We start from the raw sequence: 16,163 nt of genomic DNA on the forward strand, positions 1-16,163 counted from the left end.
TTATTTAACCTGTGCCTGTGTACGTATTTCTAGTTGAATCATAATGATATATCAATGATTTACACCTGCAACACAGCCAGCAAAAGCAAAAGGTCATGGCTTACACGACTGTCAACATTCTGTTGAGCTCTTTCTTTAACAGGGGGTTTTCTGTCTCCCCCTCACCTGTCTCATTCCTCTATCTGGTCACGGCATGGGGATTTTGTTCCCGACAGAAGGCTGACAGAAGGAGATGTGCAAAAAATAAGTAGATTTCTGTCAAAGGTTAAGGGGTGAGTGTAGCTGGTCAAATTCCAACAGAAAATTCCAGTTCAAAAAAGGCTATCTTTTTCTTCATTGTTGAGTTGTCAGAAGGTCATGCATATTCCTACTCTTAAAATAGATTCTACACTAGCATTTACTTCCTTTGGTTTGAATGGCTCACATATTTTATGGAATTACTACATTTTAATGAACAATTAATTTTTGTGTACATTTTGGTGGTGCCAAACTCTCTTTCCATAGTTTGCTATTGCTGTCAATGAGGTAGTAGCCTTATCCAGAAGGGAACAGTCAGCTTCCCTCTTCTTTCCTTTTCCTCCTTTCTAACAACTTCTTTCCCGCAGGGCAAGAATGATGTGGTTTTGCTCCTGTTCTGTGGATTTTGAGGTAGCTGGTGGAGGCCAATGTGGGTTTAGCAAAGAGCAGTTTAGGAGTTTGGGCCCTCCTGCCATTTTCCCTGTGCTTCTGTGTACCTCTATCAAAGGGATTCAATCACAGAAGATGGAAACAAAATACTGGAGTAACTCAGCGGGACAGGCAGCATCTCTGGAGGGAAGGTACAGGTGACGTTTTGGGTCGAGACCCTTCTTCAGACTGAGAGTCAGGGGAGAGGGAGACTAGAGATATGTGGAAGGGTAAGGTGTGAAAAAAGTTCAAAGCAGACGATGATCAAGGAAATGTAGAAAATATATTTGTTAGCTAACTTCACCTCTCTGAGCCAGGAAGTTCCTTGGGCCGGTGGGAATGCTATGCTTTTTCATGGAGGCTTTGAGAACATCGTTGGATAGTTTTCTCAATATACCTGGTAACCTCTTGCCATAACAGAGTGACAACTTTGGGACGCTGGTATCACTCACTGATTGAGTGCAATTAGTGCCTCAATGATGACGAAGGGCCATTGAAATAAAACAACAGCTCTGCTTCTCTCTCCTCAGAATGCTACCTGAATTTTCTGTTTACATCTCAATTCTGTGGATTGACACAAAGTGCTGGAGTAACTCAGTGAGTCAGGCAGCATCTCTGGAGAAAAGGGATGGGTGACATAGAAACATAGAAACAGAAAATAGGTGCAGGAGTAGGCCATTCAGCCCTTCGAGCCTGCATATATGCAGGCCAGCATATGTGCAGAACCTGTTCGGGTCCCAGTTCGGGTCAGGGTGCTACTTCAGACTAAAAGTAAACGGGAGGGAACTGGAGGTAAGAAAAGACCACAACAAAGCAGGTAAATTCTGCGGATGTTGGCTTGGGAGATGATGGTGATATTGTTTGCTTATCCTGCCAGGTGGATCTGCAGGATGTTGCTAGATCAGCGCTGGTGTTCTCTCCCAGTGCCTGCTGTCAGCAGTCCACGTTTCAGAAGTATCCAGGTAGATGGGATTGATGGACCGGGAGCTTTGTGCCTGGTTTGAAGACTTTATAGTCACACTGTTATAAAGCACAGAAGCGGGCCCTTTGTTCCACCACGCCCATGCCAACCTTTTTGTTATCTACACTAATGCCACTTACCAGCCTCTTTGAACTTATTACTTCGGATGACCAACTACTCAGTTGATGGCAACGGTGAACTCCATCATCAGTCTCTGACTCAGCTGCGGCTCCCAGATATAGGAAGTGCTCCACATCCTCCAGATCTTGTTGTAAACCTTTATGTCAGGGATAGACACAAAAAGCTGGAGAGCGGGACAGGTTGCATCTCTGGAGAGAAGGAATGGGTGACATTTCGACCCGAAATGTCACCCATTCCTTCTCTCCAGAGATGCTGCCTGCCCTGCTGAGTTACTTCAGCTTTTAGTGTCTATCATTGGTTTAAACCAACATCTTGCAGTTCCTTCCTACACATTTATGTCAGGGATGATGTTTTGCATTGCGGACTGGTTGGTAGATGTTCATACTTTTGCCGGTGTTTAATGTAGGGCCCGTTTTCTCATATACTGGTGGTCACTTGTAAATCAACGGCAAACCAACAGACAAACTGGTGTTCAAGAGATAAATGCCACTGTGTGGAATGGTTCCGGCAATGGAAACAGCTGCATGATTAAAAGAAATACATTTGAATTAAATACTGATCTGGGAACTAGAGAGCTTTTTATTTTCTAAAGCTATGGATTACAATTAATTTTAAGTGTTCAGACATTCTAAGCTATCATGAGGCAGTAGTTTTCACAGCTATATAGATGATTAAAAAGTCATTTTCTCAAATGTTCTCACTGGAGTTTTTTGGAAGAAAAACATTTAATTGCGGCTATAAAGCACATATGCTTTCTGCACGAAATTGTAATCTGTACGGTGGTGTGACATGGCGTGTCATATTTCAATTCATGTAATTCCCAATTGTATTTACACAGTACTATCATTATGAGCAACTGTTTGGAAAAGGAAAGCAACAATTTATCACTTCTTAACACATCAAATCAAAATCACAAGTCACCATCTCTTACAGGGGATCAGTTCTGCAGGACCTTTAGGTAAGGGGTCAGGAGGCTAGCAAGGCTTTCTCTATGTTCCTCTCTTACTAGCTGTTTCCTGATGGTAAAAACCTGTAATAGTTCCTGCAAATAGGGACATATCGTACTCTGGAAACTAGTGATGCAACATTCTTTTCCTATCGTGTCCTAATGATTTCCCCGAATGAGGAAGCTTTTGTCAATTACTGTGCATGGCAAAATCACTTAAAATTTTCCTAGGAACATGCTTTACAATTTTACTGGAATTCCCAACCAGAGGAGGTATTCCTACTGTGTTACGGTAGGTATCATTAACACCCAGCACATAAACCAAATCTTCCTCTGTAATTACTATTGTATCAACAATAGGGGGTAGTGTGGGAGGCAATTAGTGCACACACATTGAGTAGAAATACAGAATGCCTGTACAAGCCGAGGTGGCATAATGGTTACGTTATTGGACTGTGCTAAAGAGGCCTGGAGATACTAGTTCAAATTCAATGACAGCTGCTGGAGAATTCAAAATAATTAATTAATTAAATCTGATAGCAAGGAAAATCACCTAGGATTTACCAATGTCCTTACGGGAAGGGAATCTGCCAGTTTGATCTCTGGCTGCGTGCCTGAAGGTTTTTCAGGGATAAATGCTGGCCTTGTCATATGTATATGAGTGCACGTAAAATGGACATTGCTGATTCGCAATGTTTTGGGTCTAAACATTGGAGCAGACCTTCTTATTGGCCCTGGACAAGATGTTAACAAGTTATACAGGCAATGAAACTTACCAGTCTCCTGAATGTGATTGTCTTCTGTTGATTTTAATGGTTTTTATATTGTCCAGGTTTTTCTTAAGGTCTCTGAGCAGTGTACCTGCCAAAGGTGGGAAATCCTGCAAAGTTGGTGCTGCACCAGTGTCCCTGGGCTTACATATGTGGAATGGGCAGCTAGGTGATCACTTACAATTGGGAATAGCCCAGTTACGTGCTTACCTGCTGGAAAATCTATGAAGGTCTTAGTGAAAGACCTACCCCAGATTGAAATTAACTACCCCTATACAGTCAATGCCCTGGTATTTATATATAAAGGTGGTTGGGCAGCAGTCTGAATGTGAGTTTCAATAAGTAGAAAGAAATATCAACATAACATTTTTTATTGATGGCTAACTCTAAACCAGTGCTTCTTAAACTGGTGAATGGTTCACCCAAGGGTGAATGAAACTAGAGGGGTGCATGAAGGGTGAATGACTTAATATATATAAAATTATACACATGGGAGAATAAGACGAAAATTACCAAAAAAACATAAGGAAATTTAGTCGAGGGTGAATGAAATTTTGTGATAAAGACTCAAGGGTGAATGAGTTTAAGAAGCACTGCTCTAAACCAACGATAATGCCTGGTACAAAAATGTATCAAATGCCGAAGCACATGGCACATTCAGTTCTTTATATTTACTGCAGCCATGATTTGGAGTTTCTGGAAAATTTCAACAATGACAGGCAAGTTATTTTCTTAGCTTTAATGTACAGTATATAATGCACAGTTTAAATTGCATCTGAACTGAAGGATGCTAATATTGATATGAGGAACCAAGGTGGGATTGACTTTTATTTAAAGCAGGGGGTGTCAGTTCATTTATCTGTTTTACATCCTTTCTCATTTTGAAGTTATTAAAGATTATAATGATACATGGCTTCACCAATATCATCCATTTTGCAATTTATCTTAACTTCAGAATTATCCTAATCCTCCATGAATAACAAAACAACAGAACTGAACAGAATGGGGCAGGATGGTGGCCCAGCATGGTGGCTGCCTTACACTGTCACAGACCCCAGTTTGATTCTGACTTCGGGTACTTGACTATACGGAGTCTGTGCGATCTCCCCATGACCTGCGTGGATTTTCGCCCAGATCCTCGGTTTCCTCCCATACTCCAAAGACGTACAGGTTTGTAGGTTAATTGGCTTGGTATAAATGTAAAATTGTCCCTTGCGTGTGTAGGGTAGTGTTAATGTGCAGGGATCGCTGGTTGGTGTGGATTCAGTGGGCCAAAAGGCCAGTTTTCGCACTGTATCTCTAAGCTAAACTAAACTAAACAATGTAGATCTCCAAAGATAAAACCTGACCATTCGTGCACTAGGCAATATAACAAAGCCACAAAAGTGATTACCAGAGGCATGGCTGACAGAGCAGAGCATGTTCTAACAAGACTAGAAGAAGATCTGGGAAAAAAGTGACCAAAATAGCAGCACAAAGGAAGAGGAAGATTTAAGGGATGAAAGAGTGACATAATGAAGAAGGACATGAGAAGGAAAGGGAGCATACAGTCAACGGTTTGGGTCAAGGTCCTTCTTCAGACTGATGGAATAGGGGGGGGGAGAAGGCTGGAGAAGAGATGAGACTGAGCAAAGCCTGGCAAGTGATAGGTGGATACAGGTCATGTGATGGGCAGATGGGTGGATTAAGTAACAAAGGTTAGAGGTGAAAAGGAGATAAAGGCGTGTCAGATAAGGAGGGGAGGAGGATTGATAAGGGTGGGAGGGGGGAGGAGACAGAAGGGGTCTCCAGCATTCAATCAAAGCAGATAAAGAACCATTATTGGAATGCCCTACTGTTTGAATTACTTGCAGTCATCAGAAATGTGATGGCATAATGATTAAGTTATTGGACAGCATCCAAATACCAGATCAATGATTTCCCATCCCCCACCAGGAAGATCACAAGGCCCTCCATTTCTTCCTTGAACAGAGGCCCAACCATTTTCCATCCACTAACATTCTCCTCTGCCCAGCTGAACTTGTGATCACCCTCAACAACTTCTCTTTCAACTTCGCTCACTTTCTCCAAGCTAAAGGTGTGCCCATAGAAAATCGCATGGGCCCCAGCAATGCCTGCCTTTCTTCTGGTTATGTCGAATAGTCCTTGTTCCATGTGTACACTGGACCTATCCTCCAACTCTTTCCCCGCTATATCGACGACTGCATCAGGGCTGTGTCCTGCACATGACGGAACTCATGGACTTCATTGACTTCACATTAACTTCCACCCTGTCCTCACATTCACCTGGACTATTTCTGACACCTTTCTACCTTTTCCTGATCTCTCTGTCTCCATCACAGGAGACAATCAATTGATATCAATTACAAAACTACCGACTCCCGCAGTTATCTTGACCACACTTCTTCCCACCCTTCCTCGTGCAAGGACACTACCGCCCAGTCTCAATTCTACCATCTCCACCACATCTTCTCCCAAGATGAGGCTTTCCATACGAGGACTTCATTAGTGAACGTGGTTTTCTCCCGTTTTCATTGATGGATCCCTCCACCCCTTTCTGCCTTCCACCGAGAGTCCTCCCTCCGCAACTCTTTAGTTCACTCACCCCTCCCTTTCATCTGCACTCGCAGGAGATGTAACACCTGCCCTTATACCTCCACCGTTGACTCCATGTGGGGACCCTGAGAGTTCTTCCAGATGAGACAAAGGTTCAGATGCACCTCCTCAAACCTCATCTATTGCATCCGGTGTTCCTGATGTGGGCTTGCGTACATTGACGAGACAAGGCATAGACCCAACAACTCTTTTGCTGTACACGCGCTCTGTCCACCAAAGCTCCCTGGTTCTCCTGGATGCTGACCACTTTAAATCCCCTTCCCATTCTCAGACTGACCTCTCTGTCCTGGGCCTCTCCTATTCCCAGAGTCAGGGCCAGCACAAACTGAAGGAACAGCACTTCATATTCTGCTTGGGTAGCTTACAACCCAGCAAAATCAACATTGAATTCTCCAATTTTAGGAGACTTCTACTAACACCTTTCTCCCCCTCCCCTTTCCCTTCACTCTCTCTACCCCCCCCCCCCCCCCTCCCACCACTAAAAGTCCATTGACCAGTTACACAGTTCGCAATGCTGTATCCCTCTTCGGCTCACACCGTCTCGAGCCAACAATTCACCTACCAGCGAACTCCTTGCCTGAGGTCTTCTGTTGCAAGCCCCGATTTGTCCTATTTTTTTCTTGACCACCCCCCCCCGTCCCCCGTCCCCCCTCCCCCCCCCCACCCCACCCACTACAATCAGTCCGAAGAACGGTCCCAATCGGAAACATTACCTATCCATGTTTTCCAAGATCCTGCCTGGCCCGGTGAGTTACTCGAGCATTTTGTGTCTCTAAATGATTTGGGGATTAGGGCGGCACAGTGGCGTAGCGGTAAAGCTACTGCCTTACAGCGCCAGAGACCCAGGTTTGATCCTGACTACGGGTGCCGTCTGTACAGCCTTTGTACGTTCTCCACGTGACCTGCGTGGGTTTTCTCAGAGATCTTCGGTTTCCTCACACACTGCAAAGACGTACAACTTTATAGGTTAATTGGCTTGGTATAAATGTAAAACATTGTTTCTCGTGTATGTAGGGTAGTGTTAATGTGCAGAGATTGCTGGTCGGTGCGGACTTGGTAGGCCAAAGGGCCAGTTTCCACGTTGTATCACTAAACTAAACTAAACTAAATTTGATTTCATATCCAAGTAATTAAATTAATTTGTTATTAAAAAAATGGCACTATTTAAGAATCAACAGGAACATCACAAACCCCTCTGGCTCACTGCAATTCTTCAAGAACAGGAATTTTACACGTGCTTCAATTAATGTTAATCTTCCCAGGTACAATCACATCCCATGAATGAGTTTTAAAATCATTCATCGAAGGAACAAAGTGATGTCATCAGATGGAGTATGACAGCAGATGAGGCCCCAACTCCAGTTTCATGTCTGGTCAGTCAGGGTGCTCTGGAAGTGTGGAAGGGTATTGATCCAAAACGACACCCATTGCTTCTTTCCAAAGATGCTGCCTGTCCCACAGAGTTACTCCAGCTTTTTGTGCCTAGCCTCAGTTTTTTGTTGCTTGAGAACTGCTCAGGTCCTGTGACTTGCTCTGACGTTGTTCGATCGGCAAGTGCTGAGGGCCACATACACTGGCCAGCTAAGCGAGGGTAGGTAGGCCGTGGGCAGCGAGTCCAGTGCAGATTCAGCATAGCCTGCCACATCGCTGCCCAGTTTGCACTGCCTTCAGAAAGCACCACATGGGTGCTTTCTGAAGTCTGAAGTCTGAAAGTCTGAAGAAGGGTTCCGACCCGAAACGTCACCTATTCCTTTTCTCCAGAGATGCTGCCTGACCCGCCGAGTTACTTCAGCATTTTGTGTCTATGTGCAGTGCCACATGGGAGTGTAGGTGAGTGAGGAAAGAAGGGATGGGCAGGGTCAGGGGAAGAGGAGGGTTGAACGAGGACTGGCAATAACAACCTGGCAAACGCACCCCTACTCAGAACTCACCAATGAACATTTCCAGTCAGGAATCTTTCCTCAGAATTCAGGGTTCCTGATCAGAAGGGTTAATTGGTTCCTCTTTCAACAGATGCTTCTTCTCTGGCTGAGTTCCAATAATATTTTCTGTTTTTATTTTTCTGTTCCAGCATTTATAGTCTCACTTTTTTCCAACCCCATCTCTATTCAGACATTAAGGGAAATAGACGTCCTACGAAGGAGCATCTTAAATTAACTTTGTAATTATCATTTTAATTTGCTTGGATAACAGCACATCAATACCCACGAAGTATCACCAGCGGTATGAACATTGAATTCTCTAAATTTAAGTAACTTCATCTTACACCCACTCCCCTCCCCGTTCCTCTTTACCCCCTCCTTCATCCACCCTAGCTGTTTTACCAGTTCCACAGTTCTCCACATTGTTTCTCTAGAAATCACACTTTCCCTGGCCAACAAAGGACCTACCAGGCACCACCCTGCCTGAGGTCATTTATTGCTGGCCCTGATTGGTCCTGGTCTTTTCTTGCCACCAGTTCTTCACCCTCCCGCCCTCATCCCTTACCCCTTACTTTCAGTCTGAAGAAGGGACCCGACTCGAAACGTCACCAATCCTTTTTCTTCAGAGATGCTGCCTGACCCGCTGAGTTACTCCAACACTTTGTGTTTATCTTTGGTATAAAACAGCATCTACAGTTCTTTGTTTCTGCTTCCCAGTGGGTTGATCATTTCATGCTTTTACCCCATCATCTAAGTTGAACAGCAGCGGTAGAGTTGCTGCCTTACAGCGCCAGAGACTTGGTTCGACCCTGATCTCAGGTGCAATGTGTATGGAGTTTGTATGTTCTCCCTGTAACTGCGTGGGATTAGAGGACAGCACAGTGGCACAGCAGTAGAGTTGCTGTAAAGCACCAGAGACTCAGGTTCGATCCTGACTACGGGCGCTGTCTTTACGATGTTTGTACGTTCTCCCCATGAACTTCGTGGATTTTCTCTGGGACCTCAGATTTCCTCCCACACTCCAAAGACGTACAGATTTGTAAGTTAATTGGCGTGGTGTAGTTGTTAATTGTCCCTAGCGTGTATAGGATACTGTTAATATGTGGGGATCACTGGTCGGTGCGGACCCGGTGGGCCGAAGGACCTATTTCCACACCATAACCCTAAACTAAACTAAACTAAACTAAAGCAAATAGATGTTAACTTCAACTTCTTATTTCTTTTTTAGTCTTGTTGTTGCGACCTGATTTGCAGTGGCCTGGTGAAGTGGATGCAGGTTAGATAATAACCTCCAGAAGGGAATTAGGTAAGAATTTGCAAAGCAGCATGCTGTGGGCCACACTGGAAGACTCATTCAGAAGGACGGCACAGGCAGAATGAACTGCACAGCCTCCTTCTGTGTTTCTCCACAAACTGCCCATAACAGCAGCCAGAGACAGCTCATGGCCATGCTTCAGTTGTTTGCAAGGAATGACAAGTAAAATTCCCGAGATATTTCAAGTGCAACACACCTACTTAATATAAGCACCGATAAAGCAATTAAGCTGTTCATTTTGGGAACCCGTCACATCATTCAGTGGTTGAAAACATAAGATAAGCTGACAGATAGATAGATTGATTAGAAAGCCAGGTGGAATGGCAGAGACAAAGAGAATAGTAGCCAAAATATGTGAAGAATGAAGTTACCTGTTGGTTTATATTTATTGATTGATTGCCACGGTGGTCTATGAAAACCTTACCTGAAAATGCAAGAGTGAATCCATAAAATCAAAGGATGCAACGAAGATATCTACTGCATCTCTGCTCAGCCTTCTGATGTGGTTTAAATATCTTACAAACATGCAAACACATGATATAAGAACGAGAGTCGGGTTTTCAACTCACCAGTCTCTTTTGTTCCTTAATAAACTCATGGCTGATCTGATTGTGCACTCAACTCTGCATTCCCACCTATCCCTCAAATATATGTATCTCTGCCTTAAAACTATTCAAAGACTGCTTCCAGCAGCCTTTGTGGAAGAGAATTCCACAACTCTTTTGAGAGAATGAATTTTCCCTCACCTCCGTCTTAAGTGGGCGATCCCTTATTTTTAAGCAGTGACCTTTATGGCTTGCCCATTGATCAGATTTCATTCATGTTAAACGTTATCATATGGGACAAAATAAACCTTTAGTTTTGCAGGGTGCGATTCACAATGTCCGATCCACAATGTTAAACTCTTTAATGGGCTTTTGTAATTAAATGCAATATCTGTAGTCATAACACGTAGTGCCGATCACCAGTAGATATGGTCTTCTACAACATCAAAAAGGAAGCAGCCCTATTTTATTCTGCCTGTGGTTAGCACCCGTCATTTTAATGAAGTACTGTTCATGGTGGTTCTAATTTCAGCTTTTTTTCCCTGAACCTCTTACCTATTTGCATTTCAGCGAAGAAGCACAAACATTCATCATGGTATAACCGAGAGCTAGTTGGATCTAAATTACCCTAATCTGGCACCACTCCAATACACTATAAATGGAGTAATTGTCCTTGACTATAAAATTTGCATTTTTTGTCTTTAATTGCTATCATTAAATTTTTGTAATTCTATTAATTTACCCTATGAGAAATTTTGCATTTAATACTATAAATTTGCATAGAGAAAATGTTGGCTTCAGCACTGATTTTCATGTTGTGTTTGATTTCTACTGTTGCATGAACATTTCTTGACTATAATGCATTGAAGCTACAATTAATCAGACGAACAACCCTACACGCTACACACTCCTTTGAACTACATTTCCTGCTTCAGAGCCAACGCTGCATTTTGCTGCTCAGTTTTATTTTATTTATGTGCACATTTGTGGCTTTTATTGCTCCTCTGCACTTCAAATCAGCACTAAGCATTATTAGGTCAGTGACAATAGTTGGCCCAGGTCCCTCCTGAATGCAGCCTCAGCCATTAAATGAGTAACATCTGCTGCTAGGGGCTCCTCCATTTATTAAACTCAGATCCTTGCTAAATGGGAATTTTGTTAAATAAAGAGCTGGACGATGGACCATATACTATAAGGTGGCTACTGCAACTATTAGATTGACTGAAGTTGAGACTGGACCTGGTTTTACAATGAAACAATCAGAACCATCTGAGGGAGTTGCCCTTCACCCTTCATTTGAACGGATTAATTTAAGAAATGGAAGATTTTGTGTCTGCTAAAACAGCCTGTGTTCAAGGCCAGCAGCTGAATCAATGGGCAGCCCCAGCTTATTGAGAGTGGGGCTTGTGTTGGTGTTGTGATGTTTATCTGCTGTACCAGGTAAGTACCAGGGGATCGTGAAGGGTGAAGTAGGGAGATATATGGAAAGCACATTAATTAATTCAGACTGTTAAACTGAAAGATGAAAGACTTGCATTTATCTAGCATCCTGCACACCCTCGTAGCTTGTCTCAAGGCATATTATAGCCAGTTAGGTTCCTTATGTGCAAAGACCTGAGAACCTGAAGGGTGATATTGTAGAGGTGTATACAATGATGAGGGGGTACAGGAAAGGTGAGTGCAGGATCTTTTACCCTGAGTAGGGGAATCAAGAATCAGGTTCATAGGTTTAAGTTGAGAGGGGAAAGAATTTAATCACAAACCGAGCGAGGACAACTGTTTCACAAAGAGGGTGGTAGGTAAATGGAACAAGCTGCCACAGGAGGTCGTTGAAGCAGGTATTATAACAAAATTAAAAGACATTGGAACAGGTACATGGAATGGAATGGGCCAAACACAGGCAAATGGGAACTAGCGTAGATGGGGAATATTAGTTGGCATGGCCAAATTGGGCTGAAGAACCTGTTTCCTTGTTGTATGACTCCTTGACTCTATGTGATGTGACCTGCAGTGTAAAACAGGAAGTGCAGAAGCCAATGTTATCCATCAATATGATAATAACCAGGTGATCTGCTGTACATACATTGGGGGGTGGATATTGGCCAAGGCATCGGCGAAAACTCAAAAGCAAAATACTGCAGATGCTGAGCACCTGAAATAAAAACAAATGCTGGAAATGCTCTGCAAGTCAGGCAGCATCCATAGAATTCTGACCGGAAACATCAGCACATTGTTTTCTTTTCCTCCGTTGCTGTCTGACCTGTTGAGTATTGCCAGCATTTTCTGTTTATTTTTTAATTGGTGTTAAGTCCCTGCTCATCCGCAGACTGTGCTGCAGGATCTATTATGTCTTCCAGAGCAGAAGGGTCCTCGGTTTAAAACCCAGTCTACAATATGGCACCTCCAACAATGGTGCTGCAATCTGGACTTCCATGCTGAAAGCTTGGGAGCTGTATGGCTTTAAACGGAGAGTGCCACACGGTTAACACAGCTGAAGCATTTGGAGCAAGCACCACTCTTAGGTGAACAGACACACTAATCTGAACAACTGTTCAGATGTCATTAGAACCTCCCCTGGGTTTTTCCATTGGTAAATCACTCAGTGATTGAAATGAAACTTTCCTTAACGGAGATAGTGACAGGAGGAAGCGATTGCTTTCATGTCCCAGGATATTGCACCTGCACAGAGGTGCACCTAGTAGATTTACTGCCTCACACCTCCAGTGAGCTGGGTTTGATCCTGACTTCCAGCACTTATTGTGTTGCATGTTTGATTTGTGATCATGTGGGTTTCCTTTGGGTCCTCCATTTCTTCTTCATTACAAAAAAAGGTGTGGATTGATCATTAATTAGCTCCTGTAAATTCCCCCTACTGTGCAGGTGAATGGTAAAATTTGGGAAGAACAACATTGGAATGTGGGAATATTTAAATAGGATTGGTGCAGGATTATTTTAAATGGGCATGGACTCTGTGGATTGAAGCTCATACTTCTGTGACTCTATTTAATCTCAAAACACTTCACAAGTAAACCAGTCTGAAGAAAGGTTCCGACCGGAAACGTCATCCATCTTTTTTCTCCAGAGATAATGCCTGACTCATTGAGTTACTCCAGCACTTTGTGTCTATCACAAGTCATCATTTCATCCTGTAACTCCTGCGGGCTTGCCTCTCTACAGCAAAATGCAGCTGATGTAAGTACACAGCAAAGACACACATATATCAAGGTTAATGGCTAGTTAACCTGTTGTAGTGACATTGGTCAAGCAGTGTTGTTGGCCATGATATAAGAAGAAACACCTGCTCATTTCTGACTTTTTATATTCACCCAGAACAGACCAGAGAAGATCTAAGCTTGAAATCTCTTCAAATGAGAATGACCTAGAGATATGCCTCAGCATCAATGCAGATGTAGTTTAGAAAATCATGTGGGTTGGAGTGAAGACCTTGTTGTAAGGACAAGGAAGGAAAAAAGGGGTTGGACCTTGAGTTGGAAGGATTGAGGTTTGGGGGGGGAGGTTGCATAACTGAGGTAGGGAACCATGAAAAAACCCTATGCCACCTAGCAGGAGATAGTAAGAGCACATTGATTTTCAAAGTCTACTATCTACCTCATTGAAGACGTTCATACTATATTTTTTATCAGATATTACTAGATAAAACGTTATTCTCTTTATCATGTCTCTGTATATTGTGGCCGGCCCAATTGAAATCATGTATCGTCTTTCCACTGATTGGTTAGCACACAACAAAAAAGCTTTTCACTGTACCTCGGTAGACTTAACAATAAACTAAACTGAACTAAACCCTTCTCATTATGTAGACCTGGTAGTTCCTGAGAGCAGAACACTGTAGGTAGACCCTTAATACCTGTTCCTCAAACTCCTCTCTCACTAATCCAGGGACACCAGCAGCCTTTCTAGGCGAGGTAGAGGTTCATGTTACCTCTTCTGACCTTATTTATTACATTTGGTGCTCCCATTGTGGCTTTCTTTACATCGGCGAGACCAAACGCAAATTGGACGACCATTTTGCCGAACCCTTGTGCTTGGTCCACAAAGGCCTGTTGGAGCTCCTGGTTGTCGACCATTTTAACTCCCCTTCCCGTTCCCATTCTGACATTTCTATCCCTTGCCTCCTCCATTGCCAGAGTGGGGCCACATGCAAACTGGAAGAACACCAACTCATATTCCACCTGGGTAGCTTACAACCCAATGATATAAACATTGAATTATCCAATTGCTAGCAAACTCCACCCCCCTCTAACTTAAAACTTCTGCCACGGGATCGATCTGTGCCTTAAAGACTACTTTTAGGTCACCTATCAGCCTTTTGTTGCCTGGAGACAATAATCTCAACCGATGCAGCTTTTCCTGACACCTCCCAGTGTTGGTACCATCTTTGTAGAGCTTGCGTTAATTCTGGTATAAAAAACAAAAGCGCTGGAGAAATTCCGAGGGTCAAGTAGAATCTGTGTTGGCAATAGACAGATGACGGGTCTGAAGAAGAATCATGGAGAATTTACCTCGTCCGTCCATTCCTTCCACAGATGGTGCATGACCCAATGAGTTCCTCCAGCACTTTGTGTTTTGCTTGAGATTCTAGCTTCTGCAGTTTCTTGTGTCACTATTACTGGTATGACATTTGAAAAAAAGGTAAATTCTCCATTGTGATCTTGTCACCATCTGTCCATTAATCAACTGACATCGCTGAAAGATTTGAACAAGTCATCCCATTTCTGTGTCCGTAAACATGCTGCAATCAAATGGCTTTTTTCCAACTTAACCACCACAAAAAAGCTTCAGAACACTTCATGAACGGCGAGATATCCTGAGGTTGCAAAAGGATGGACCAAAAAGAAAGTGCTTCCTTTTATTTATTTAACGCATTGTAATACCATCCTTATTCTTATTCCAATCCTTATTCAAAGCATGTCCCTACATGCCAATTAGAACATTGGTAGTTTAATAATATGGTATTTTGAACAATATAGTTATATTCTATAAATGAGTGAATGGAGTGTATGTTGGTAGCTATGAAGGCCAACCTGATTTTGATAATGATAGTATTTTAAAAAAATATTGTACTGACTGCACTAAGTTCAGCTGATGAAATTATCCAGGCTTCACAGATTTGAACACAGAAACACATTAGCTGTCGTTTTACATGTCTATCTGACCTTTAATGCATTATTCTCCAATTATGTTGCTAAATGCTGCAAATGTGCCAAAATGTATTAATCTCATTAATGTCTTCAGCTCATTTAAAGGGAAATAATAGGGTATATGTTAGAGAGTGTCAAGCCCTGACATGTGAATAAATGTCGGGATGGGGGGAGGGATGAGATACTAGAAATGTCAGGTTGAACAAAATCTTTTTTTTACTTAAATCTGATATTTAACTTAATGAAATGACGTGAAAGGTTTAGAGGTGCAGCTATTCCTGGATAAGTTGCAGCTATATCCTTTGATGGGTCTTGTACCTTTGTGAATCAAGATTTATTTCCAGCATGCTTGAAATTTTAGAAATGTATGGATGTTGTTGGAATGAATCGCTTTCTGAGTTTATTGTTGCATGGATTGCTAAATATGGATTCTTGCATATTATATTCCATTAGTATCTGTCCTAATTCAGTTGGTAGTTGTGCAGCATCTCAAGTTAAGGTTTTGCCTATTCTCAAAGATGGGCAACAAAGACTGCCTGTGCTATTTCAAAGAGCTCAGCACAGTGGCACAGTTAGATCCAATTCCACTCAACCTACATTCACCATTGACCCTAGGTGCTGTCTATGTGAAGTTTGCACATTGTCCTTTTGACTGCATGAGTTTCCTCCAAGTGCCCTGGTTTCCTCCTACATCCTAAAGTATTTGGGTTGACAGGTTAATTACACCTAACATGCAGGTGAGCCTTTGGACCTGGGGGAGGTTGATGAGAACAAGGGAAGAATAAAGCAGATATGATAAACATTGGTAGACACAAAATGCTGGAGTAACTCAGCGAGACAAGCGGCTTCTCTGTAGAGAAGTAATGGGTGACGTTTCGGGTCGAGGCCCTTCCTACCATCGAAGGTGTCCAAAGACAGGCAGCTCGATTTGTTACAAATACCTATGAGAGAGAAGCGAGTGTTACCAAACTTCTAAATTCATTGGGGTGGAACCCGCTCCAAGACAGACGTAAAGCCCACCGTTTGACCTGTTTTTACAAAATGTTAAATGGTGAGCTCGACATAGATTACCAAATCTACCAGACGAGAGCACTCAATTCAATTTGAGATACCAGCTAC

The sequence above is a fragment of the Rhinoraja longicauda genome, chromosome 4 (assembly GCF_053455715.1).
Source record: "Rhinoraja longicauda isolate Sanriku21f chromosome 4, sRhiLon1.1, whole genome shotgun sequence".
In the NCBI taxonomy this organism is placed as follows: Eukaryota; Metazoa; Chordata; class Chondrichthyes; order Rajiformes; family Arhynchobatidae; genus Rhinoraja; species Rhinoraja longicauda.